The following is a 26,885-nucleotide window of genomic DNA, read 5'->3' as shown; positions in this document are numbered from 1 at the left end:
TTAATATATGGCCAGTTAGAAAATATCAACAACAATAATAATAATAATAATAAGGATAATAATAATAATAATAATAATAATAATAGAAGCAACAAGTAATTAGAAACATTTAAAAGCAACCATTAAGAATGGTAGAAGACTCATTTTAATGATCTTTAAGCCATAATTTTGCTTTTGCATTAAAATCTTTAGGGTCAGTTAATTTATTTTAAAGGCCAGATTTGCTGGCCTTTAACTATAAAAGAAGACTTTTTTTGTTTAATTATTTTTACATTTGTTACCTTACAGTCTGCATTAATAGCGTGCTTACACTTTTACTGCTGAATTTTAAAATCATCTGACTGACAGAATCATGGGGAAATCTTGAGAAGGCCATTTTATGAAACTCTTAAAGCTTATCATATTATTCACTTAATGAATTTTACAAGAAAGCCATTGTACGGACTACTGATCCAAAAATTTTCCAGCTCATTATATTGAAATTAAATTTTTCTTTTTCCTCATCTGTCTACTCCATATTGCTCTGGAAGTCCTTTGAAGCTCCTGGGTGGTTGAAACATGCCTAACTATGTTTTCATGGGGGCAAAGCCTTCTTTCTTGTTGTATTTCTATAAATACCAATACTTTTTAGTATTTTACTGAACATTTTGTGATCAAAGCTTTTCTGAAGATGTTTTGCTCTTACCTTTTGGTTCTTTTTCACCTCTTTTAGGATTGCACATTGCAGAGGTGTGGACTCGAGTCACATGACTTGGACTCGAGTCAGACTCGAGTCATTAATTTTATGACTTTAGACTTGACTTGAAAAAATGTTCTGAGACTTGTGACTTGACTTGGACTTTTACACCAATGACTTGGGACTTGAATTGGACTTGAACCGGTTTACTTGAAAAGACTTGATATTTCACCCCAAATATAAAATTTAACATGCATATTATATAGAGATTGAAAATGTGACGTCATTCACGGGTAGAACCGCAAAGGATTCTGGGAACTCGTGGCAAGCGGTACTAGCGCACGCAGGCTTTCAATTAAAATCAGTCACACAGCGATAAAAAGAAACACAAAAATGTCAAGAAGCCGTTGTGTTATTAACTGCAATAGCCGGTCGCATGACAGCCACGGGAAGCCGACGGGTAAAGAGATCGGTTGTTATCGGATTACGTCGTGGAAGAGAAATTGTTCGAGCCATGTTTCCGAAGTAACAAAGAGGCGACTGGATTGCAGCCATTCAAAGACCAAATATAACGTCCCAGAACACTCCAGCTCACAGGTTAGTCTGCTCCAAGCATTCCCACAAAGGTCAGTCTGCTGTTGTAGTTAATGCGTCATTTTTCTTAACATAATTGGTGATATAGGTTACAAGCAAGTCTGGCGCTGAACAGAAATTGTCGCGCTATGCTCCTTTATTTATTGTGCATAAATAGTAAATTATCCTGACACAATATTGCGTTTCGCTTCTGTTATTATGGTACACTGACAAAAACACATACTTTTATTCACAGGATAAAACAGGTTTTTTGTATCACTAATTGCCCAGTACGATTACAGCATACAATATTATTGTCACTGCTACATTTCTGTGATGCTACCAGAAATTATTTCCACTACTAATTAATTACCGTTGAGCTCAAAGGTCCTATTAATAAACGGTTAACGAATGTGTATTTATGACGACAATTTGTGAGACTGGTAAACTTATGATATGTACGATGGTCTTTCGTTCTACACGGTGCATTTCAAGGTCCTGCACCCATCCGTCGGTAAACTGTACCTGGGCTTGTTGCAGTGACCTGAAGTTACTAAACTTCATGAGTGTATGCACTAACTCCAAGAACCGTGTAATTATAAATATGCATATAAATATGTTACGATGAGATAGCTGACTTCATCTAACTAGCAAATGTTTTCCAGGCTACGTTGGTGATACAGTTTTTTTTAATGTGTATGATATTTTTGTCATGCGATTTTAAAGCTGGTCCTACAACCGCATCCAAGAATAACATGCAGCGTATCTCAGAACTGTCGGTGAAAATTATTCTTGGAGCTAGGTTTAATTGAGCTGCATTTTAAAGAGGTGCAATTTCACAATTTGTGTATATTTTCTAAGTTCACTATTTTGTATGTGTTGAGAAAAACACAGATTTTAAAATTACATGGTCTAATATTTACATTTAGCATAACTGCAACATTATTTTTTCTTTTGTTTTTTTTAAAGACTCGAAAGGACTTGAAATTCAAAGTTTCAGACTTGTGACTTGACTCGGACTTTTACACCAGTGACTTGAGACTCGACTCTGACTTGCCTGACATTACTTGAGACTTGACTTGAGACTTGAGGATAAAGACTTGAGACTTACTTGAGACTTGCAAAACAATGACTTGGTCCCACCTCTGGCACATTGTGCTCTCTGTAGGCCCATTCCCGGAGCGAGCAGGAGCAGCTCTGGTACAATTGCAGACAATTTGTCTCATTGTGACATCCATTTCTTTTGAAATGCTTTTGTAACATTTTCCTGTGAATATTCGTTTGATTGATGGAACACTCGTATTAAGACATTTTTTAGAGAAGTCTTGAGAAGAGCAGAGTTTACCAGTAAGAAATGTGTCTTTCTTTTCTGTCGTATTTTTTAGGTGTTTTGAGTTTGTATGATGCTATAAACAGGAAAAAGAGGTTGATGTCAATGGGACTAAAAGTGAAGGAGATTTGACCTCAGTGGGTCTCCCTAATTAAAAACGAAAGTAACAAAAACAGAGGGAAGTACCTATGACACACTTCCAGTCTCATCTTCACAACTTAACACCTGACTCCAAGAAGGTTTTGGTCAACTCATTAACTTTTAGAAAACATGAAAATCACAACATCCACAACAGTGACTTGTATAAAGAAAGATTCTGGTTATTCCAATCCTTTTTCTCTGTGTGTGTGTATATATGAACACATGACAAACAACTTTAGGCACTTTATTTATCATTTATTCTTATTCTTTAGCTGACTGTACAAAAAATCCCAAAGAACACACTTTGAATGGCATAAAATAGTATTTTTGCACCAGCAAGATGAGTCCCAAAAGGCCTTTATGATGTGAAAGGAAAAGGAAAAAGCTGTGGTCCGCCAACTTACTCAAGAACTGGACTAAAGATTTGTGGCAACAGGTCTTGTGACTCCCAGTGTTAAGTTCTTTGGTTCAAATCATCATTAATATGTATGAAGGTAGTCAGGAGAAATCCCAAACACACTGCCAATGCAGTAAAAGCATACCAAGATATATAAAACACACAATGGAGCACTAACAGTCATGGACTGGCCTCCCCAGAGGCTGGATCTCAGGATTGTTGAAGCAGGATGGGCTCATTTTGACAGAGAACAGAACAAAACAGCCAACATCTAAAGAAGAACTTTGAATGTCCTTTAAGAAGCCTAAAGAACTATTGCTGAAAACCTCTTCTCTAGAAATTATAAGACAGCTGCCTAAGAGAGTTCCAGCTGTGCTGAAGAGTAAAGGTTCTCATACCAAATATTGACTTTCAAGATACTTAAAATTGTACAGACTATTTTTGCCTCATATACTGTATTTCCAGGCATGTTTGCACATTTCAGCAAACCACTTTACCTATTCCCCATTTCCATAGCGCAATCTAAAGAAGTAAGGGGTGGCTCATGGCTGTGATACATTTCATCTTGCTTCCAGTGGTGTAGTGGTTAACACATTCAGTTCGATTCCAGCCACAGACAGAAATCCCCTTTGGGATTGCATCAGGAAGGGCGTCTGGTGTAAAACACTGCTAAATCAAAGGAACGATAACAAATCTGCAGTTTTGGGGGACGTTTGTGATTTTCTACACCTTTTCTTTTTATTTTGGGGGGTGAAAGTGAGCAATGGACTTGAATGCACTGACTCAGAAACTGACAGTGGGAAAAAAAGAACAGCACATTTAGAAATAATTGAAGCAGCATCCTGACTAACCTGAGCAAGTTTAGTTTATTGCTCTGTAAAATCCAGCTTTTCCCTTTGGAGCTCAGAGATTAGGTTAAAAGTTGCCCCCCCCCCATCCCCCTCTTTCACTCAACCCTCATATTGCCTACATATGCCACTCCATCATCCCATTGTTACACCTTTGCTATGTGGTTAGTGAGGCACAGCACCAATTACAGTCTCTATCACCCAGTACAGTCTGCACAGCTCACTCCAATTGCCTGCATTGTCTCATGAAAGAAAGAGACCTTTCAGAACATATTTCCTCCCTCAGAGGAGCAGGCTTTAGACTGCTCCACAGGTTCTTGGAGTACAAATAACAACACTTCTTTGCTTGCAATCACAAAAAAAAGTGTGGTTATTATTTAATGTCATATACAAATGCAAATGGGATTTGCAGAAGCTGGGAAGGTGACGGTGCACATATCCTTATGTGTGGGCACTGGCAGCGGAAGCAGGGTCACGTAAGGAGTAGGATATATGGCAGGAATCTGTCACAAATCGTGTTGTTTGGCAGGGCGTCTTGTCAAGGATTTCAGTTGGATTAGGAGCCTTCTGTGTAACTGATTAAGCCGCTGTGGAGCTTAGCTTTCAACAGAGTGCATGGCAAAGGGCGAAAAGTACATTTGATGCTGAATTTCACAAAGACACAAGTGAAGGTTTAAAAAGCTATTGAACTCAATTTAATCTGTTCTAGCTTTTGTTTTAAAGCGCAAAAGCTGCTAATATTGCAAGCGTCACAACCTGGGATATTAGGAGCATTAAGTCTGGTGATTAAATGGCTCTGATTGTGGTTCTAATGGCATTATTAGCAATGCCATTTAAGCAAGGTCAATCTCACACCAGCCTCATTACTGCATATCTAGAAAAATTGCCTCCGGTGTGGTTGTCACCAAAATCGACTCCTAGCTCAGGTCCAGCATTCCCTAAGTGCAGCAGCACATTAGTATTTATGTTCTTGAGGATATTGTGCTCTGTTACAGCTTTACATTGTGTACTATAAGTGTTTAGCGCTGTTGTGGATGGGTGGCCAGATGAAAATTAGATCCTGTCCTTCATTACTTTGGAAGTGTAATTTGCATATTATTACCCTATACACTTGGGGCATATTACGGTTTATTCCAGCAGCGTTATGATCCTGATGTAGCAAATACTCGTACGCCACTCCCAAATCCCAGGAGCCTCAATTACTTAAGGGACAGAATTATATCTGCAGGGCTTGTGTCGTCCTCAGACTTCTGTTTGATCTGGTAGGTGTTAAGTTGTCTTCAAAATAACAGCTGATTAAAGGAACTAGACCAAAGAGAGCTGCCTGGCTTGTTCCAAAAATGGCATGATATTTTTTTTTTTGTTCCATTCAATAGCAATAATCAGGCCCACCCAACGCCAAAATAACGGCCTCTTTAGCAGTGCCATCGTGTATTTCCAATCACTATGTGATTGCATTGTAATCATGGAGTCTTTCTGCTTCGCATTCCACAAAGAAAATATGTCCACATTTGGCAGCTGGCATTGTAATTAATTCTGAAGTATGCTGAGGCTTTTATCATACCTTTCAGATCTGCAGCCCAACATAGGTGAGGAACTAATTTGCTTCCTCTATCATGATTCCACGTCCCATTTTCTTTCCCATCTTTCAGCACCACCATCACCATCCTGTCCTATTAATGGCTAATACTGTATTCATATCATCTAATATGAAACAAGAGCCATCACATTTAATTATACCTCCACAGGACACGGGCGCACTCTAATAGACATCTTTCTTCTCAACAGTTACCTTTGTCATTTTTCCTGTTCTAATCAGGGAGATTCCAATATTCAGGACACATGCCCTCCTGAAATAATGTCAAAAATGAGCCGTTCCTTTGCTGTTTTACTGGAATTGCCTGTGCTAAGGCTTCGAAAGTGGCCATAAGCTTCATATTTATCACCAAATGATTCTAATATTTGTGATAAGGTTTTAGGTGTTTTATAGCCCGGTGTCTTTTCTCTTCAAATGACACTTCTTATGCTGTTAACACAGTCAGGAAACCTCTAGTCATAAAGCAGCATTATGTAGATTTCCCTTGATCTCTAGATGCCAAAAATGTATCCCTGCCTTTGATTACATTTTAGCAGAATCTTAATGCTATAAGCGTTTGAAAACCGTTTGTTTAAGGCCCAATTTCCACATCACAACACCTCAGGGAATTTTGTTTCATAATGAACCTAGCTTTGTGAAATAACCTGACTTGTCTATTCAGAGCCCTAACCTCAACCGTATCTACAATACAGGACTGCAGTAGCAAACGCACGCTAGGCCCATGCATAGTGTTGGACCTCGCTGATGCTCCGTGGCTTCATAGTCTGGGTTGGTAATCGAGAACAAGTCACAGCAGACCGGCTGCTGTCTGTGCTGTGAGTCGCAGCAGCAGATTCCTCCTCTCTGCTGCTTTGGATGATGTGAATTTCACAACTGTGCCTTGTGATTCACAGTTGATCGGTTATTTGTTGCTGCCCTGTAAGAATGAGTCAATTGAGTATGATGTATTTTAGCTGCATTGGATTTGTGCGTGTGTGAGTGCCACTAAAGCTGAGTGCTTTAGTAACAGTTGCTGGTGTAAGCCACAGTTTGCATGTAAATGATGAACGTTGCCACCTTGATGTCACCCGTTGGTTCGTGGGCTGCTGCTTGGAACCTTTAAACGTTGAAGCGCACACATTTTTTTTTTTAAACCAAGCTGTCAGCATCTTAATTTCAGCTCTAAAGATGAACATTTTAACATGAAAGTCTGTGACTGATTGACTCACATTTCTTGCCGGCCTCAAGTGGCCGTTTGAACTGCAGTTTTTGGCACTTCTATGTTGGCTTCATTTTTCAGCCTCGAAGGTGAATTCCAAAAATGTGTCTATTTGGAAGAAATCCAAAAAAAGACACTATTCATCCACTACCCATTACACGTCTGATGTTGCATTCTGATGAAGGTGTTCAGTGTCATTTGCTAACATGTAGTGCTCGGTGCGCCGTCCTGCTATCACACTGTATTATCACATCTCACTAGGCCCAGGATCCTCCTGCTCCACCAGGCCCAGGAGCGTTAAGATGCCACCTAAGAGGAGCAACGTTAATGAGGAGGAACTGGAGGACATAAAGAAATCCCTAAACTTTATGTCTGAAGAAATAACAACAATTTCAAAACAACAAAAACTGATACTCAATTTAATGGATGATATTAAAGAACTAAGAAGGCAGAGCGAGGAAAAGGACAAGAAGATTGCTATGCTGGAAGGACGGGTGTCAGATCTGGAACAATATTCAAGAGTAAATGATGTGATAGTGACAGGACTGGAAACCAAGCATCAGACATACGCACGGGTAGCAGCAGCAGAGAGAGGGGAGCCACCCGAGCAAGAGCTACGCTCTTTGGAAGAGCAGGTAATGGCCTTCTTTAAAAGCAAAGGTATAGAAATGGACAGTAAAAATATTGAGGGATGCCATCCGCTTCCGAGAAAAAATCAAATACCTGCCATTATCATTCGTTTTGTTAATAGAAAACAGAAAAAAGAACTGCTCAAGCAAGGAAGAAAGCTAAAAGGTACAAATGTTTATTTAAATGAACACCTAATCAAGAAAAATGCAGACATTGCAAGACAAGCAAGAATATTAAGAAAACAGAAGAAAATACAGTCAACTTGGACGTCAGACTGTAAAATATTCATTAAGTTAAATGGAACACCAGAGCAGGCTAAGGTTCTAGTCATCAAAGAGATGACGGAACTAGAAAAATATAACCGATAAATGCAAAGCAGTGCTAAATATGATGGGACCGTCCAAGTGCTCAACCAACGCAGATGTCTGACAATTTTCAACTAACAACTCATATAGATATTGAAAATAAGACATTGATGTATGACAGCAACATAGATCCTGATTGTAATTTCTTTAACAATAAGACAAATGAATGCAATTATTATACAAATGAGCAACTTAAAAAGGAATTCAAGGTAGAACAGGGTATAACAATGGTTCACTTTAATAGTCGAAGCTTATATGCAAACTTTCAATCCATCAAAGACTACATAACACAGTTTGAACAGCCATTCAATGTGATAGCCATATCGGAGACCTGGATAACTCCTGGAAAAGAAGAAGACTTTAAAATAAATGGATATGAATTCCTTCATGTAGACAGGATCAACAAGAAAGGAGGTGGGGTGGCACTTTACATTGATAAAAACCTAAAGTACAAAAGAATGGGAAGAATGACAACTGTTATTGATGGAGTGATGGAATGTTTATCAGTGGAAATAATTATAGAAAAAAGGAAAAACCTAATTGTCAGTTGTATATATAGAACACCAGGATCTAAGATTGAGATATTTAAGGATAATATGGAGGACTTATTTACAAATATAAATCAGAAAAGAATGTTTATTTGTGGGGACTTTAATATTGACTTATTGAATCCAAATCATAATAAGAGTACAGAAGAATTTATTGATTCCATGTACAGCATAGGTTTATTTCCACTGATAACAAGACCGACCAGAATAACATCTCATTGTGCAACTCTATTAGATAATATATTTACAAATATAATAGAAGGAAAGATAAAAAGTGGGCTGTTAATCAATGATATAAGTGACCATTTACCAGTCTTTGCATCGTATAATTGCCATTATAAAGTGAACAACGATGGACATAAGATTATTTACAAAAGAATAAGAACAGAGAAGACCTTAAATTGTCTTAGAAATGAACTTTTAAAGCAAGATTGGAATATTGTATATGAACAAACAGAAGTTAATAAAGCTTACGAAGGATTTTTAAGAACATTTAACACATTACTTGATAAAAACTGCCCAGTAATTGAAATCAATAGGAAACACAACTATGCAGGAAGACCATGGATGACAAAAGGACTACAAAATGCCAGCAAAAAAAAGAATACCCTATATCGAGAATTCATAAAAAAGAGAACAATAGAAACTGAAATGAAGTATAAAACTTACAAAAATAAATTAACTAATATAATGAGATCCTGTAAAAGAGAGTATTACATTAAAAGGTTAGAACACAATAAAGATAACACAAGAGATATATGGAATGTATTAAACAGAATAATCAAAAATGAATCAAGGAATAATGATTACCCTGGGTACTTTATAGAAGGGACAAGAAGTATTAATAACATGGAGGAGATAGTAAATGGCTTTAATGAATTCTTCGTAAACATAGGGCCAAAACTGGCAGAAGAAATAAAGGTTGATGGAATAGAAAGGGACACTGGTGAAAATATTGAAAGGAATAGTAGCTCAATGTTTTTAAGAGCAGTGGAAGAGAAAGAGATTTATGACATGGTTAGAGGACTTAAGAACAAAACCAGTACAGACTGGAATGATATTGATATGGTAACGGTAAAGACAGTTATTGATGGTATCGTAAAACCATTAAAATATATATTCAACTTGTCGTTTCAAAAAGGAGTTTTTCCACAAAAAATGAAAGTTGCTAAAGTTATTCCCATTTACAAAACCGGTGAAAGACATAATTTTACAAACTATAGACCAGTGTCAATACTCTCCCAGTTCTCTAAGATACTGGAAAAACTCTTCATAAAAAGATTTGACAGTTTTGTGGAAAAATATGAATTAATGACAGATAGTCAGTATGGGTTCAGAAACAACAGATCAACAGCTTTGGCACTGATAGATTTAATGGAAAAGATAACGGAATGTATGGATAATAAGAGGTATGCGCTCGGAGTTTTCTTAGATCTAAAGAAGGCGTTTGATACTGTTAATCATGAAATTCTATTAAAAAAACTGGAAAAGTACGGGTTTAGGGGAGTGGTTTTGGAATGGTTAAAAAGCTATGTAGGGAATAGGCAACAATATGTACAAATAAATGAATATAAATCTAATTTGATGGATATAGCTTGTGGAGTACCTCAAGGTTCAGTACTGGGTCCAAAAATGTTTATTATGTACTTAAATGATATCTGCAGAGTATCGGAGATTTTAAAGTTTGTAATATTTGCAGATGACACAAATATACTGTGTGCAGGTGGGGAATTGCCACAGGTTTTGGAAATGATCACACAGGAATTAACGATATTAAAGAAGTGGTTTGATATAAATAAATTATCATTGAATCTCGATAAAACCAAATTTATGTTGTTTGGAAACCAAAAGAAAAACATCGAAGTAGAAATATGTGTTGACAATGTATATTTAGAAAGAGTAAATGAAATAAAATTTCTTGGGGTGATCATTGACCACAAGCTCTGTTGGAAGCCACACATTACTTATGTTCGGGGGAAATTGGCACGGGGCATTGCCGTCCTGGGAAAAGCAAAGCATATGTTGGATCAGAAAGCACTGCACATTTTATACTGTGCTTTACTACTGCCATATATGAGCTACTGTGTAGAGGTCTGGGGAAACACATACAAAAGTAACACACAAACAATAACTATAATACAGAAAAGGGCCATTAGATTAATAAATAATGTAGGGTACAGGGACCATACAAATGCACTCTTTGTCAAAATGCAAGCTATTAAATTCCAAGACTTGGTGAAGCTTAAAACAGCGCAAATAATGTATAAAGTAAGAAATAAATTGCTTCCCAAAGAAATCTGTAAATTGTTCATAGAAAGAGAAGGTGGGTATAACTTAAGAGGGAAATGGAATTTAAAAATACAAAGTGCTAGAACAACTTTAAGAACTATGTCAATCTCAATTGCAGGAGTTAAATTATGGAACAGTCTAACAGAAGAAATAAAAGACAGTCAAAACATAAAACAGTTTAAAGTAAAATATAAAAACCTAATTTTAAATAAGTATAAGAATGAAGAAAACGGGGTTAACCCAGGACGGTAATGTTGCTGGTAATGGTGTTGCGGTTCTTTTTTGGTTGTTTTTTTGTTTTGGTTTGGTTTGTTGTTTTTCCATAACTTGTGTATCTGCAAATATACACATTCTGTATTTTTCATATGAAAGAAACTATACTGTGGTGGGGCTTGCTAATTTCTTGTTTTTGATTTATGTATGTTATGTTTTGTTTTACTTCATATGTTTATATGTTTCATATGTTGTTTGTTTAATTTAAGACAAAAAAAAATTAAATGAATGAGAGGTAAAACTTGAGGGGGTAGGGACAAATAAGTAAATACTTCAGCCTACTCCTTTTCAAACAAATAATGGAATGATATTTTGTAATGATTGTGAAGGCACATGTTTGAAATGTTTGAAATAAAAATGAACTGAACTGAACTGAACTGAATTTGCCTGTTTTTTTGTGGGTTTTTTTTTTTTTAACACTGTTGAAAGTGATACTGTACCATGTTTGAACAAAGGGCTTCTGGGCCTTTATGTCACTTTTGCTTTGGGGGAGGGATAAGAAGATTCCTGTACTGGGAGAATGGTTTCACACTTATTGTCCACACCCGTTCTCAGCCTTTTTGTTCTGCTCTCAGCGTACTCCGTGGTGGGTTTTCCATTTATCATTTGATATTTTCAGAATAAAGGGAGACAACCTTCAAGAGATTATGGTGCATCGTGGCATCCCCTTTATATAAGTTACAGTTAAAAAGAAAATGGGGGGAAAAAGGTGAAACATTTACTTCACATACAGTTTGTGCTCCTAAATTAAAAAGTTACGCACACAAGTTCAACCAAAATAAAAACTTCAAAGCATCAACCCAGAAGAGGCTGATATGGCAGCGGATCAGTGAAAGTGCAATGAAAGTCACTGTGTATAGTGCACATAGTGTATAATATCAATGAATGAATTATCTTTATTGTCATTATATATAATACAGTGGAATTTGGTTTGGCTTTCTCTTAACATAAAAGCAACAGAATAACTAAATAAGTAAGTAATTAAACATAAAAATAAAGAGGAAGAATTAATATATGATTTAGCCAGTTTAATTAACATTTCCTCTCCTCTGTATCGTATGTTTTTTGTATTGAAGAGTCTGAGTACTGCTGTGTCACAGTGTGCTGGAGATTGTGGTGGTCGAGGCTACAGCTCCAGGGTATAAGCTGCTCCTGAATCTGTCAGTTGTCGTTTTTATTGTTCTGAATTCAGTAACCGTCTCTTTGTTTTGGTTGAGGTGTTGAGGACCAGATCATTGTGCCTACACTACTCATTCAGGTTGTAGGCGTTTTCATTCTTCATTCATTGGGGGGATACCTTCAGTCGGGCACAAAGTTTCTCCTCTTTTAAACTACTGCTGTTGTTTAAGACCTCAGAGTTTTGTGTACAATTACCTCAAGTTTTCTGACACTTTTTTGTTGGCTGCTTTTCTCTCCTCTCCCTCTAAAGATTTCTATTTATGTCCAGAGCTGAGGTGTTGATAAAAGTGTTAGCTTGCTCACTGAGATGGGGCAAATGTAAAACACATGACACAATGAAAGTCAGAATACAAGCACCATAGCCCAACATTTCTTCTCTACGGAGCCCTCTGGCACATCGCTGTCCTCTTTGAAGCTTCTCCACTATTGATGGTGAACGGCAAAACCTAATGCATGCAGATGTGGCTCCAGTCAGCAGTTGGGCCTTTAGCTGCCACTAAGCCTTTCCCCTTCAGACACAGCTGTCCTTCTGTTTTGTATGTGGATTTTTCTGGCTTTGTTAAAGCTGCATAAATACTGTACTGTGAAGCCCCACTCTAGTTCTCAGAAGCATTGTTTTGCTGAGTGCATTGTTGTGAAAAAAAAAGTGACCTCTCGGCTGATGTCTACAAGCTCAGTACAGAATTTCGTTCATTAAAGAGAAACCGCTTTGCATGAATAAATCCTCCGACATCACTCAGTAGGCATGTAATTCATTTTGAAGCTCATGATTCATGCCCGTTTGTGCTAATGTGTCATGTGTTTGATTATTACCTGAACCAGAAGATATTTCCGTTAAGGTTCAGCTAGTTTTGCATTTAAAAAGATGGCACTGCTTTAGAGATTTTACTAATAAAGGTTAACCGACATAAGGAGTTTCAAAAATATAACTCTTAATGATATCACCAAATATTTCTTATGTTGAGTTTGTGTCCATAAAAAAATCTGTATAATTAGTCTTGGAACCTGAGATGGGAAAACATTTGGTCCAAAGGATCCAGCCTGGCTGACTGGATGTCTTTGCAAAATGGGACACCTACATACAGGAAAAGTATCATTTAAGTAAATTTAATTGCGTGTTGCACCAGGAAGAATGGTTTTACAAGTTAAGAATGAATCACATGATAAAGGTTGAACTATTAGTTTTATCTATCTGAATCATCGTAATCAGTTTTATAGCATTACAGCATTACATGGTCTGTTAATCTGGTTAAGCCATGGCTCACACTGTACCCAACATTGTGCTACTGCTCCTGTGTAATGACAGTAGCTGAATGTGGGGAAATGGATACATTTCTGTATGGGCTCAAATTGTGGTCATAGATATTATGCACTTGTAAATCAATTGCGTAGTTGTAAACTGAGTTTTGTAACCTTGTAAACCAAAATATCTGAAAATTTTATGTTTGTGCATCTATAGATGAGAGTGTGTGTGTGTGTGTGTGTGTGTGTGTGTGTGTGTGTGTGTGTGTGTGTGTGTGTGTGTGTGTGTGTGTGTGTGTTTTGTTATGGTCTCCTTACAGATACAAAGCAAAAAACTACACATAAAACTCTGCGCTCATGTTCCCTGGCTGTGTGTGACTTTCAACTTACCAGTACGAATTTTGACCCCATTTTTCTTCCTTTCAGCTGATTGGTTAATGTCATGTCAATTACAAATTTAACAGTCCAATCAGAGAACAGATGGTTTTGGCTGTTGGAGGGGTGCTTTACTGAGCTTCAGGTCCTGGAAGGGTAATACAGTTTGAAGCTGGAGGGTAGGTCCCTTAACTTTAGGTAGCTGTTGAAAGGATAATTACTTTATCTTTTATTTTTAATAAACTTTAGATAAAGTTTATTACTTTAACACAAAGTCAGGGCTGACCTGGGACCACTGCTGTGAGTCACACTGTTGTTTTTTTGCGGCAGCTCTGCGTGTACTAGATATCTCTGAGTTTATATCCTCTACAAGTGTTTGTGTTGTTTTATGTTCAAATGTTCAATAAAAACATGTATCACTCATTCATAACGAAGGAAGCTTTGTAACTATCCCGACAAGTGAAGAGTGTGTCATTTCCACAGCACCGCTCCCCCCCCCCCCCCCGAGGTCCACAGATCCGTTGAAAAGGCTCTGGATGTCGCTCTATAAGCACGTACACCTGTGACAAAAAATTCACCGAACTTGGACACGCACAAACTGTTTTCCTTCGTGGTGATGAAGGCAAACGCTGGCACGTCACACGAAAGGCCATTTACCCTTTCAGGACCTGAGCACCCCTCCAACAGCCAAACCCATCTGTTCTCTGATTGGATTGTTAAATTTGTAATTGACATGACATTAACCAATCACCTGAAAGGAAGAAAAATGGGGTCAAAATTCGTACTGGTAAGTTGAGAGTCACACACAGCCAGGGAACATGAGCACAGAGTTTTACATGTAGTTTTTTGCTTTGTATCTGTAAGCAGACCTTAACAAAAAAATTTTCTAACTTGTGTAAATATTTTTTTACAAACACAAATCTTTTTTACACACACACAAATTCTCATCTATAGATGCCAAACAAAATTCTGTTTATGCCAGCTATCAATTTTCTTTACAAGTCTGTTTGGTAAATGGCCTGTTCATTAAAAGTGGACGTTTTCAGCATGTGCTTAAAATAAAAAGTTGAAAACAAAAACAACCACAGTCGAGGTCATTTTTTGATAAATTCCCAACTGCTTTGGACCTCATCGGCTAAAATATGTTTGACATCTTTGATTTATTCTGTGGTTAAAAAAGGCTCCACATATAAATAAGTAAAGTTCATTTATTAAACAAATTACACAGACAAGCGAACACAAAGTGCTGCATTATATACAAAAGACGGACGTGAGTATTAAGGGACAAAAAAAGCATTAAAAAAGAATCAGTATTAAAAAAAACAGGTCGTTTCAAAGTTATTAAATCATATTTCAAAAAACAGAAAGCATTTTAATAGACCCTGTGCACGAGAAAATGCTAACTTCCTGGTTTGAGACCGGATGTGGGGTTGTACATTTCCGATAGCTTTACTTTGTGGTTAATCGCTACTGCAAAGATATACTCCAAAATCATGTCCAAAACTCGAAAACGGAAAGATCGCGTTAAGTTACAAAGAGCAGAAGGTGGGAACACTCACCACTGTTGTGTCATAAAAAATCTAATGATCAATTTTGACGTTTAAAGAGTTTAGATCGATCAGTTGTTTACATCACTCAACACAAGCAGAACTGCATTACTGCAGCAGAAGACACATCGTCCACATTCAGAAGCACATCTCTGTATAGTGACTGGTCTTATGATTTAAACAGGCAAATGTTCAGCATTCAAACTACAGGTGAAGAATAGTCAAACTAGATGTTTCCCCCGTTATGTCGAGATCAGCTAGTCAAGTACACAACTATACAGCATGTTAACAAACTGTGAAAAAAAGCCACACAAAAAATGAATGATTGCTGGTAACGGTTTCTATACATTAGTATTTACGAAGGGTATGTTGTGACTTACCTTCAAAATTACAGCGGTCCCTTGCTATAACGCAGTTCACCTTTCACCTCGCTGTTTCGCAGATTTTGCATGCTTTTTTTTTTTTTTTACGTCACATTGTGTCCTGCGTCCTGATCGCTGCAGACGATCTCCTCCGTGACGTCTCTCCTGTACAGTACAGAATCGCTGCATCGATCACTAGCAGTGTGACTCTGAAGTGCAGTACTGGATGTCGACGAAACGTTTTGCACCGTCAAAAAATAAAATTGGCTACTTGATTTCACCTATCGCTGGTTGTTTTTAGAACATAACACCCGCGATAAACGAGGGACCGCTGTTTACAGATACTGAGAAATATAACATTTGAATCCCTTTTCTCTTTTGCTCTGAGGCGCGGGGGAAAAATATTGACAAGTCGATGAACATCATTTACAAATATATTGGGTAAATGCCCAAGACATCTATAGAAATGTAAATCGCCGCTTGATTCATTCATTTGCTTAACTTGTTTTGGACCGTAAACAAGGCGCGAATAGGACACCGGAAACAAAGCTCCCCACAGGAGTTTCTGCACCGGTAGTAGCATATGCTAACGTGCACATAGTCTATTGCTATTTAAATGAATCCACAGAGTCGTCTAAATGCAGTTGCGGTGGTAGACTGTTCCACAGCCTTGGTGCCACAGACTGAAAGGCTCTGTCCCCCTTCGTCTTTAGTCGTGTACAGGGAATAACTAACAAATTCTGAGTCTGTGAACAGAGACAACGAGTAGCATGCACAAATTAGCTAGCAGGACCTTTAATCCCATACGGTAAAAAAATATATTTTAAAATACATTTTGAAATATATTTCAAAATATACAAAAAATGGCCAAAAAATATATGTGCTAAAATACATTTTAAAATATATTTATATATTTAAAATGTATTTTAGCACATATATTTTTTGGCCATTTTTTGTATATTTTGAAATGTATTAATAAAATATATTTCAAAATACAATTTAAATTTATTTAAAATCATTCAAAAAAATATAAATTTAACCCTTCATATATTTCTAAGAAAACACATTCACATGTAACATCTGAAAGAAATCTTTATTTGATGTTTAAAACATACATATAGCATATCAATCAAGCAAGGAATATTCATTTTATAAGTTTATTCTCATTACATACTCAAACATTCTAAAAGAAACACACACACATATACATATATGTGTGTGTGTGTGTGTATATGTATATATATATATATATATATATATATATATATATATACACACACACACACACACACATATGTGTGTGTATGTGTATATGTGTGTGTGATTGTATGAACATAAGTCAGCATACTTAAAATGTAATTTCTTTTCCTTTTCCAGCAGTCTCAGTTCCCCCAGCTTTCACGGCAATCCTCAAAGCCCTTCTGGACACGCTGGGAAACCCCTTCCTTACCGCCACTGTAACAAACAAAAGTCACAGTTCTATTACTTTTATCAGAGTTAAAATAAAAATGTGATTTATGTTAGCTGGCTTCATTTAGCAAACAGATATTTCTGTTTATATAGATACAAATATTAATACAGATATATTTTACGCATAATTTTACCTCTTTTTTTTCCTAGATGGGAAGTCTATCCAGTTCACATTACAGTAATGCTAACACCCCTTTTGGTCGTCTCTCCTTACCTTCCAGCATTCATAAATCTGTTGACCTTCTTTGTCTGAGACCAACCACTACAATGCATTATCACCTATTTGTATTGGTAACTTACTTTACAACCTATTTTAATGGTTGCAAAGTAAGTTACTTGTGCTGTATGCAATTTTAGATACACAGAAAGTCTTCACTTACTATATATGGCTGTCATAGTGTCCTTATCAAGGGCAGTTCTTCACTCTGCGCCGATGTCCGTTTTGCTCTGTCCTCCTATAAAAAGCATGAACATTTGAGTGTTTGACTAGTTTTAGATTTCCAAAAATTTGATATTTGTACAACTAAACATTTGAACTACAATATATGCTATTGAGCGATACTTTTATGGGTAATTTTTGGTAAAGAAACTGGTGACAGAGTTGTAGGCTTTTTAAAGTACTATTAGCTAACCATTTGAACTGACTTTCAAAGCTGATTACCTTTTAAATTGCTGTGGATCAAAACCTCCAGTGGGAAGGCGGCCATTAGAAGAACACGCACCATTGAACCTGAAAATAACAAAAACAAACAAAAAACAGAACAATATATAAGAGTCCGGTAGGGTAATAAATCTCTTCTGAAGCAATATAGTTCATTTTGGGTGAAAAACAAAACATTCCTCTAAAATATATATACTGACATCAGCAATCAACATCATGATTGTAATTATTTCCTTTTTAGTACATCTACTGCTGTTTGCATGTGTCAAGCACTACGACTGTATCTATGCATATAAATTCACCATATATATCCAGCAAAAATGTTTTGTTATAGTCAAAAGGAAAACAAACAAAGGCATTCAATCAGAGGTGAGAAATTAATTGGGAATATGAATTATAGGTGAACTATTCTTTACCTACTAGCAATCAAGCTTCTTTAACCAAGAAGCTTGAAATATTTGAATGTAAAATAAAATAAATAAATAAATAATAATAAAAATAACATGATGTAATTAAAATGCACAACTTACATTAAGGAAATCTGCATTTGTATCCACAGGCTAAAAGTAAAACAGTAAATGTGTTAGTGATAGTACAGGTATTTGTAAAAAAAAAAAAAAAAAAGAGGCAGTAACTGTGACGCTTCTAGTGGGATGCTAAATGCAGAGATTTATATTTACAGTATAATACTGCATGTACGGGTAACTGTGTTGTGAACTGTAACTGAATATTAGAGAATCTCAGAGAAATTAAATGTATTTATTTTTTGAATTTATCAATCATAAAACCGTCTGTTTTGAAGGCCTGTTACGATAGCGACTTTTTGTTGGTCGGTATATTGCCCCATAAACAATTGCGACAAGTTATGTCATTGTCATTTTAAGACCATTTTATGTCTTTGAATGTATAATCATAATATAATACCATAATAATGCAAGATCTACACACTTTCAATTGACAAACCAACATCTAATTCTTAAAGTATTTAGATCATTGAAATTAGGAATCAAAATATTAGATACCTTAAAAACTTGAATAAATAGTAAATTTTCTAACAAATAGAAAACAATGTTATTTAATGTTATTGTTTTGTTATCATTATATTTTATTTTTGTAAATATAATGGCGGATAAATTACATCATCAACAATTATTGAGGTCATGTACATGTATTGTGTGTTAAGTCGATATATCGATTATTGTGATAGGCCTACTGTTTTGGTATCATAACGAGCTTGTCAAACATGCATGACCACTAAACAATGTCTAAGCAGTAGTATTGGTCTGAATGACAACAAACATAACTAGTGTTTTGGAAAATCTGTTAGAAAACAGTTATTTCAATAATTATGATTAGCATGTGACACAGACACCGCATAAAAAACTACAACAACAAATACTTACTTTAGGAGGATGGGGGAGGGCAGCATGAGGTTGAGACTTTGACATCTGTAAAAAACAAATTCATGTATTACAAACAAGTCACTTAAAAATACATTAATGTGGCAGACTGTTCCCTGTTCAGATGCAGTGTATAAGTACAATCAGGGCTGTCACAACAATGGGGTGGGGCCAAGTGGCTGCAACCCTAGGTACAATGTGCAGGTATATATAATTACATATAATATATGTGAATAAAGCAAGAATCTGTTTAGGTTAGTCACTGTGCTGACTGATGCTTGCTAGGTTTATATGATTGCAAACTGCACAAAAACAACAACAGCAACAACATTAATGACAATGACAAACAAAATTACTTACATTTATGTAAATCTCACATTAGGAAGATCTGCATTCGATTTCATGGGCTGAAATAAATAGGCAGAAACATTACTGCTAAAAAAATAAAAAACAAAAACTCTAAAAAGCCTAAAAATGACTTAAAAAGCAAGGAAATGTGGAACATTGTAATTAGCGAACATTAATAAAGCATAACTGTTCTTTGTTTCTAACCTTGGTAAGTACTCTGTAGCCAGAAGGAGAGGTAGGATTTCTGTGAAAGCCAAATTAAATGTGAATAGGCTTTGATAGTTATTGAGAAGGCAGAATAATAAGAAAAGGCAAAAGTACGTCACAATATAATTAATTAAGTTACATATTTTGATTACCAAATTATGGAAGCGTGGAGCTGCCACCCAGGCAAAAGAAAAATAGAGCTGTATCACGTTATGACGTGAAATGTTTATTGTTCTAACATTATGCTTTTCATGTTTGTATAATATAATATCACGTTATTATAATATACATAATTGTCACGTTCGCACAATATTGTACGGACGTGATAATTATGTACATTTTTCGTACAATGTTGTTCAAACATGTTGTTCAAACATGATAGTATATTGTTAGAACGATAAACTTTTCACGTTATAACGTGATATACTTATATTTCTCTTTTGCCTGGGTGGCAGCTCTACGCTTCCGTTCCAAATACACGAGAATAAAGTAATATTATATGGGAAAAGGCACCTGCTAGCTTGATGATGGAGGCTTCTTAGACTGGCCACCCGCCTTGGCTTCTTGTCGCCACTCCACGAAATAAAGGTCCGTTTCCTCCATGCCGGCTAATTATTCATCCTCATTAAAATCTCGTATATGTTCAGTTGGCAGAATTGAGAATTTTACATCTTCCAACCACTTAATTAACGCGAACATAATCGGCTTGTTTCTTCCCGTCTCCTGTATCCGGCCGTTCCTCTCGCTGTCAGATTTCGCGCCTCAGAGACGTCGTTATTTTTCAAAAAAAAAAAAAAAAGAAGAAAGAAAGAAACAGTAACAACTACTAAAGAGAGTTTTTGCACGTTCATTGCACATTTGTGGGAATGTTTAAATATTTAATTTTTATTAATTACTTTTCATTGTATCTTTATTTTTTAAACCACCGTGGCAATGCGCATGCGCATACACTCCTGCACGCAAAGGGCTTTGGAGTTGACGTAATGTCGCAATGCATTGTGGGAGCGCAGCACCATCTTGGCAGGTCACGAATCAAAACAAGATTGCTACGAACCATTCTGAAACGTAGCTCAAAAGAAAATGACGGTATAGAGACAGATTCTGTCCAGATGCAAAGAGACGGTACTTGATTGTTGAAATGTGGACCCGTATGAAATATAGCCGTGGAGTAGAAACCCTGAAGACCAAACCGCTATTGACTTAGCATGATCTACTCTCATACCTTGTCTGTGGAGTCAGAGCATACACGGCGCACCAATTTCGCAATTATAAATCTCTGGAGGCGCACATCCAATTCACCAAGGACTGGGTACAAGATTTGGCTATTTTTAAGCCTCCACGTTGTGAGTACGCCGTCATTCAAGCAAAGGTAAGTCAGCTTGAGTACTGCGAGTAAAATGCGTTTGATTCCCCCCAGCATTCAAATTAGTGCTAGCAAAAATTCATTCGTGAGGGGGAAATTACAGTGAGAACATGTAGAGGCTCTGTTAGAGGGATAACATAGTGAGTTCAGTGCATTGATGTGACATTGTCCTGAAGGATTTAGTTATTCTTTATGGTTAAAGAAATTGCCCTAATTAATTCATATTTATTATAAATAATCCTAATTACACATCTTGCTTCCTTGTTTGTGTCCTGTGTCACTAAAAATACATTCTGTTTTAGTTTTATACATTGATTAATGACCTGCAGAATCTGCTTGTCATATTAGGTGTCCATAGTTGTCACTTAAAGTCGAACTTTATGTTTTCTCCCTCTTGAAAGTGATTACATCCTTGCATTACATACTTTAGGTTCATTTTTTGCTGATAGGTTTCTAAAAAGAAACATGCAGATTTAGAATATAACATGCAGCGTTCTATAGATGGATACATAAAAACACTTTATTTGTTACATTTATGATAAATGGATTTGAAAGTAAATAAAACACATTTGTGTCGGACTTGGCTTATTAAAGTTCTTGTCTTTAAATGAACTTTGTCTGTGTGTGTTTTAGGTCCTGCACTCTTAAAGACTGAATTGCAGCCACAGGTCATTGTGAGCATCACAGGGAAGGTTGAAGCCGCCCACTGCAGCTGTATGGCTAGAGTCGTGGAGACTTGCAGCCATGTCACTGCTCTTCTGTTTAATGTAGAAGCAACAGTGAGGATCTGTGGCACAAGGACTGTTACAGATGAACCTGCATACTGGGTTTTGCTGGGTAATATGACCAAGATACAGCCAGAGGTTGGCCATAAGATAGACTTCTCCTCTTCAGCTGCCCAAAAAAAAGGTTCTTGATCAAAACATAAACAGACCATTCGTTGTGACAGGTAAAAGAAGCCATCCTCAAAAAAGAAAAGTTCCACCTGCTACTGTGGAGGAGTTGGATCAACTGATGGGACAATATTTTTCCAAGCATAGTTCTGTTCTGAATAACCCATAATGTTTTAATTTAGGGGGCCATGTAAATACTTTGCATTTACTGAATATGTACTTACTAAATACCACTGTTCAAAAGTTGAATAAAGAAACAAAGAAATGTTTGCCTATTTTTAATTAAAAGCACTTTGTCGAACATCACATCAGTTACAATGTAGAAAAAATGTTATGTATAGTTTACAAATGACAAAATGTTCACATAAAATCATGACAGCATTTGTATAATATCACCCACTACTAGCATTCTGTAATTTACTGTCTCTTTTGAAAACTTATCACTACATAAACAGCACAAGACTTAAAAGTATTTAACAAGAGCATTTTTCCCTGGTTTTACTACCACACTGGGGCACATGTTCACCAAAACGCAGCAAACCTTTGCCATCTTATCCAGGAAGGTCACCTTTTTACCCTCACATGGAAGAAGTAATCTGATTGGCATGGTGGTATGTAGCATGTAGTTTGAAGCAGGGATTTCGTAGTGCCCCATGTGTAGTGTTGGAACCCAGTCAGGATTTGTTTCATTCATTTCATAGGCTGGTTTGTTGCAATAATGCCAAATAATTAGCAACTCTATAAATAGAAGGTAGTTCTGCATGTTTGTTCTAAGTTTGTGCTATTGAAAATAAAATTAACAGGCTATAAATAATAATATGAACTTATTTAGAACTTACCTGAATGAAAATACTGGAGCACACCAACAGATATCTGTGGCTGGTAGAGAACTGAATATCAGCTCGTCTCGCAGCTGCTATCCAGGCTAGACGCCTTCTTTTGGTAACATCCAACACATAAGCTCCCTCATGATGTTTCCAGGTGAGGAAACAATGAAAAGAGAGCCTGTTTTCAAGCTTATTCCTTTGTCGGTAGTGCAATCTAACATTACAACCGACCACACAGCAAGCATTTGTTTGGCCTGCTAATATGGCGCCTTGACCAAAAATCCTGGCTACGCCCCATCCCGTAAGATCACGCTCCAGAGCCCTATTAACGTACGGATCTAGAAAGAAGACGCTGCATTTTTAACTCTGAGGGAGATGGAGAATGAGCCTATTTCCAAAACAGTGGAGTGTGTTCCTTTAAGTACTAAATTGTATATATTGTCAAAAACTAAAGTGTACATAGCAGTTGTTGTATCTTGTTTACTGTATCACTGACAGATAATTTCAAAGTCAATGAACGCTACATTATAGTGAGATATTGTGTAATGTGAAATACTGTAAGCAAATGAATAAACAACCTAATTCGTGATAGACCTTTGACTCTGTTTTGTTTGAATCCAACTGTTTTTTGCAGATGTGCATAAAACATGTTACTTTTAGTATTGTTATCATTATCATCATTATTGCACTAAATATATTTTAAATAAAGGATACTTTGATATACATTCTACTGTAAGGTTGGAAATGTATTTTCTTCACCCTAAAATATGTTTTGAAATGTATTTTGGTTTGAAAGAAATATATTTTCAATTTCAAAAATATATTTTTTTGGAGCATCACAAATACAAAATATATTTACCATATATTTGAAATATATTTTGGCCAGGAAAAATGTATTTTTTTACCGTATGGGATACACGTCACACCCATGCTCGCTTTCCTTACATTTTCTGCCTGTCTTCATAAATTTTAGATTTATTTTCCTACCAACAACTCAAAATCTTGTGAGTCCCCTAACTTAATGGAAGTGTCACATTAAATCACCACTGTACCCATTTATCCTTTCTGTACCTCGTATTTCCTCAATGCTAATTCGCCCCGGGATTGAACAACTCTCAGTGAATCTACATGTCAGCTTCATTTTTCAGACTAACAGAAAACCAAAATCTGATTTTAATGCTTTTTCAATCGGAGTAAAATTGAAAGTAAAGCCAGGTGTTTTAGCCTTTGTTGGCAATTAAAGCTACAAACTCTATCCCCTTCAGTTTACAGGATGCTGACCCCTCCTTAAACCTTAAACCTGCCCTTGACTCGAGCCGTCTGTAAAGCGACTGAAAAGGAAAGGCTCAGTCTTTAGATGATGAATGAATTTGCACAAAGTAAAAGAAATGCACAAATAAGCAAATTTAATGCAGGTTTACAGGCAGCTATCCAAGAGCCTACAGGGAGAAACCTTCATCATGCTGGCAGTGGAGAGCGTTACGGGCTCTTATCCAACTCCTAATGAAAGGGTTAATGTTTGGGTTATATTGAGTACTTTGCTTGGATGAATTGTAGATTTTGGCACCAAGTTCACATGCTGGCAAATCAAAGCAGAACATCTTTCCAATTAAAGCTCATCCAGATGCACAAATGACAACTTTCAAGTTGGTTGGCATAGTTACTAAGTGAATATGGGAGAAAAGAGATATAAGTTAGTCACGTGGTCATACCTAGGCAACAAAAAGCTCTCCCAGGGCTGATTTGAAATAAAAGAGCAACAGTGTTTAGTAATCTAAAAGTGAAATGAAGAGGAGGGACTGTCGGATGATTTCAGTCCTCTTCACAACACTTTGTTTGAGTGGTAGATAGATGCATCATACCTGTAGTAATAATAATAATTTTCTGGTGGGCGTTAAGTGGCGTTTGAGCTGGGTGGAGAGGTTGGCAAAATATTGCTATTGATATCATTATCTAAGAGACAGGGGATGAGCAGGCTGTGCCACAAGTACTCAACACAACAATTGTGACAAATGCAGAAAAGTTTTAAAAATTGATCATCTGGAGACACCGGAGCAGTCTTATCGACTACGGCAAAGCAAAGACAGAAAACTGAAAAATTAGTAAATCTTTATTTCCTTTCATCCAGTGTTGTTGTTGTTTGTTTGCTTGCGTTGGACTAAGCAGATGGTCAGATTCTGTTTCCTTGCATTTATAATTTTAGAACAAATATAAAGATACAGATCAAAGCTAAAAATGTAAGACTTTTTCTTTAATCGTTTTTTTAAGTTTTCAGTGCCAGCTTCCACAAACTAATTTCCTCACGTCAGTGTCATTTACACATTCTACAGATTTCCCATGTGTGATTTTGAATAGAGATAATTGCCTCAGGTAAGCAGATACCATGATGGGCAAGGGTGTAACTCACTTGTCAATTTGTATAGCATGAGCTTTACAATGCCCTCAGTAATTGAAAATGACAACCCATGACCTCAGAGCCTGACTGAAAGCAGGGAACAACTCCCATGTGAACCTCATTAAAACTAGATGGAAGATATCCACGGTAAGGAAGCGGTGCCACTAGTCCCTGTGCAAACAGAGACTAATGAGAAAAATCATGAAAACTCATATTGCATTAATTTCTGGAGAGCGGCAGAATGATTAAACTACTCAACTCTTACTAATTTCTCTGAAGATGATATGAGATTTTCTGAAGTACAGCTAAAGGTGGCTGTGTCGTCCTTTGGTTAACCACATCTTGAAAGTGACCAGGCTTAGTGTGAAATTGCAGCTATAGTGTAGTTCAGCTGTGCACTGGAGCAGTGCCTGAGGAAGTTAACGCTCAGTAAAAGTAAAGGTGAAGGTATGCTTTAATGGGCGTTTGAGGAAACTCAAATTACCCGTCGATTGAATCGGTTAATCGAATGCATTTTATCAGTTTAACCAGTCCTGTTATAGTACTGGTTTGTATAGGAGCGAGTCATTATTCATCTGCCCATCCATTTTCTACTGCTTATCTGGTTGCGGGGGCAGCTGTTTAATCAGAAGAGCAACTCTCCCCATCCACCGCCTCCAGCTCTTCCAGGAGGATACCAAAGCATTCCTTAGCCAGCCAGAAGACATAAGTCTGCCCAGGGGTCTCATCCTGGTAGGACATGCTTGAAACACTTCACATAAGAAGGGTCCAGAAGGCATCCTGGTCCCTTTTTATTTGGAGAAGCCGCAGCTCTACTGTGCTCTTCCTGAAAGGAAGCTTATTTCTGGTGCATATATCAACAGTCTTATTTTTTTGGTATCTACGAGCAGCACGTAGGCATAGATAATGGTAGGAATGTGGATCCAGCAGTAATTTGACTTTTTTGACGGGCATGTTCTGCCTTTATTCGTTAGTGTAGCAGTAAAGATACAAAGTGGGGAGAGAGAGAAGGGGAAGACGCACAGCAAAGGGCCGCAGAGCAGACGCGAATCTGGGCCACCGCGCTCCAGCCATCTGGCATATGGTCGCCTGCTCACCCACTGAGCTAAAATGTTACCATTAATATTTAAGTTCAGATAATTCTTTAACAATCAGATGTGTCGATGTGGCCCTAGAAAAAGGACATTTTAGTGACTGTGCGGTCCTGTGAACCACTAGCAGCACCTGATGGTTCAGTAGCTGGTAGAACCAACGTAGCAGCGGTTGTTGAGTTTATCATCTCTCACATTGTTAGGGAGGAATTTTGTCCCACTCTTTTTTACAGCATTGCTTCAGTTCAGGAAGGTTTGAAGATCTTTGCTCATACACTGCTCTCTAAAAGGATTTCAATTAGATTGAGGTCTGGGCTTTGACTGGGACAAAACTTCGAACAGGTGTCATTTAATAGCACCCACCTTTCATAAAAGCCCTAACTCTAACCCAATTGTGCATAGTTTTATTCCTTCATGCAATTTAATTGGAAAAGAAAAGAAAAGTTGGAAGAAGACACAGAGACCGAAAATGAAGATATGAGTCTTCTGACAGAGTGTAAACTTTACCTCACCAATATCTTTGTTCTGTCTCATACAGGTGTCAAAAACAGGAAAATTAGCTAAAGTGACCAGTATTATATTTGGATTTGGGCATTTTAACATGGAGGTCTGTAAGAACTGCTTGGCATTTTGAGCCAGCTATTTGAGCAACAGCATTTT

The 26,885-nt window shown here is 36.9% G+C and overlaps 1 protein-coding gene and 1 long non-coding RNA gene across 2 annotated transcripts in view; one reads left to right on the top strand and one right to left on the bottom strand.

Moving 5' to 3' along the window:
• tmem132e (transmembrane protein 132E) overlaps positions 1–26,885 on the top strand; it is a 452,339-nt gene that overhangs the window by 156,980 nt on the left and 268,474 nt on the right. The window lies entirely within an intron of this gene.
• LOC146661196 (uncharacterized) lies at positions 16,664–20,304 on the bottom strand. The gene is made up of 8 exons (XR_014913578.1): positions 20,170–20,304; positions 19,654–19,693; positions 19,462–19,508; positions 19,105–19,149; positions 18,232–18,261; positions 17,702–17,770; positions 17,421–17,495; positions 16,664–17,025 (listed from the first exon to the last, which is right to left on the bottom strand). It is a non-coding gene; the product is annotated as an uncharacterized LOC146661196 (long non-coding RNA).

This window comes from Rhamphochromis longiceps, linkage group LG10 (assembly GCF_057381845.1).
Source record: "Rhamphochromis longiceps isolate RC_006_pf linkage group LG10, R_longiceps_female_GT1.1, whole genome shotgun sequence".
NCBI lineage: Eukaryota > Metazoa > Chordata > Actinopteri > Cichliformes > Cichlidae > Rhamphochromis > Rhamphochromis longiceps.
This window is presented reverse-complemented; position numbering and strand designations above follow the sequence as displayed.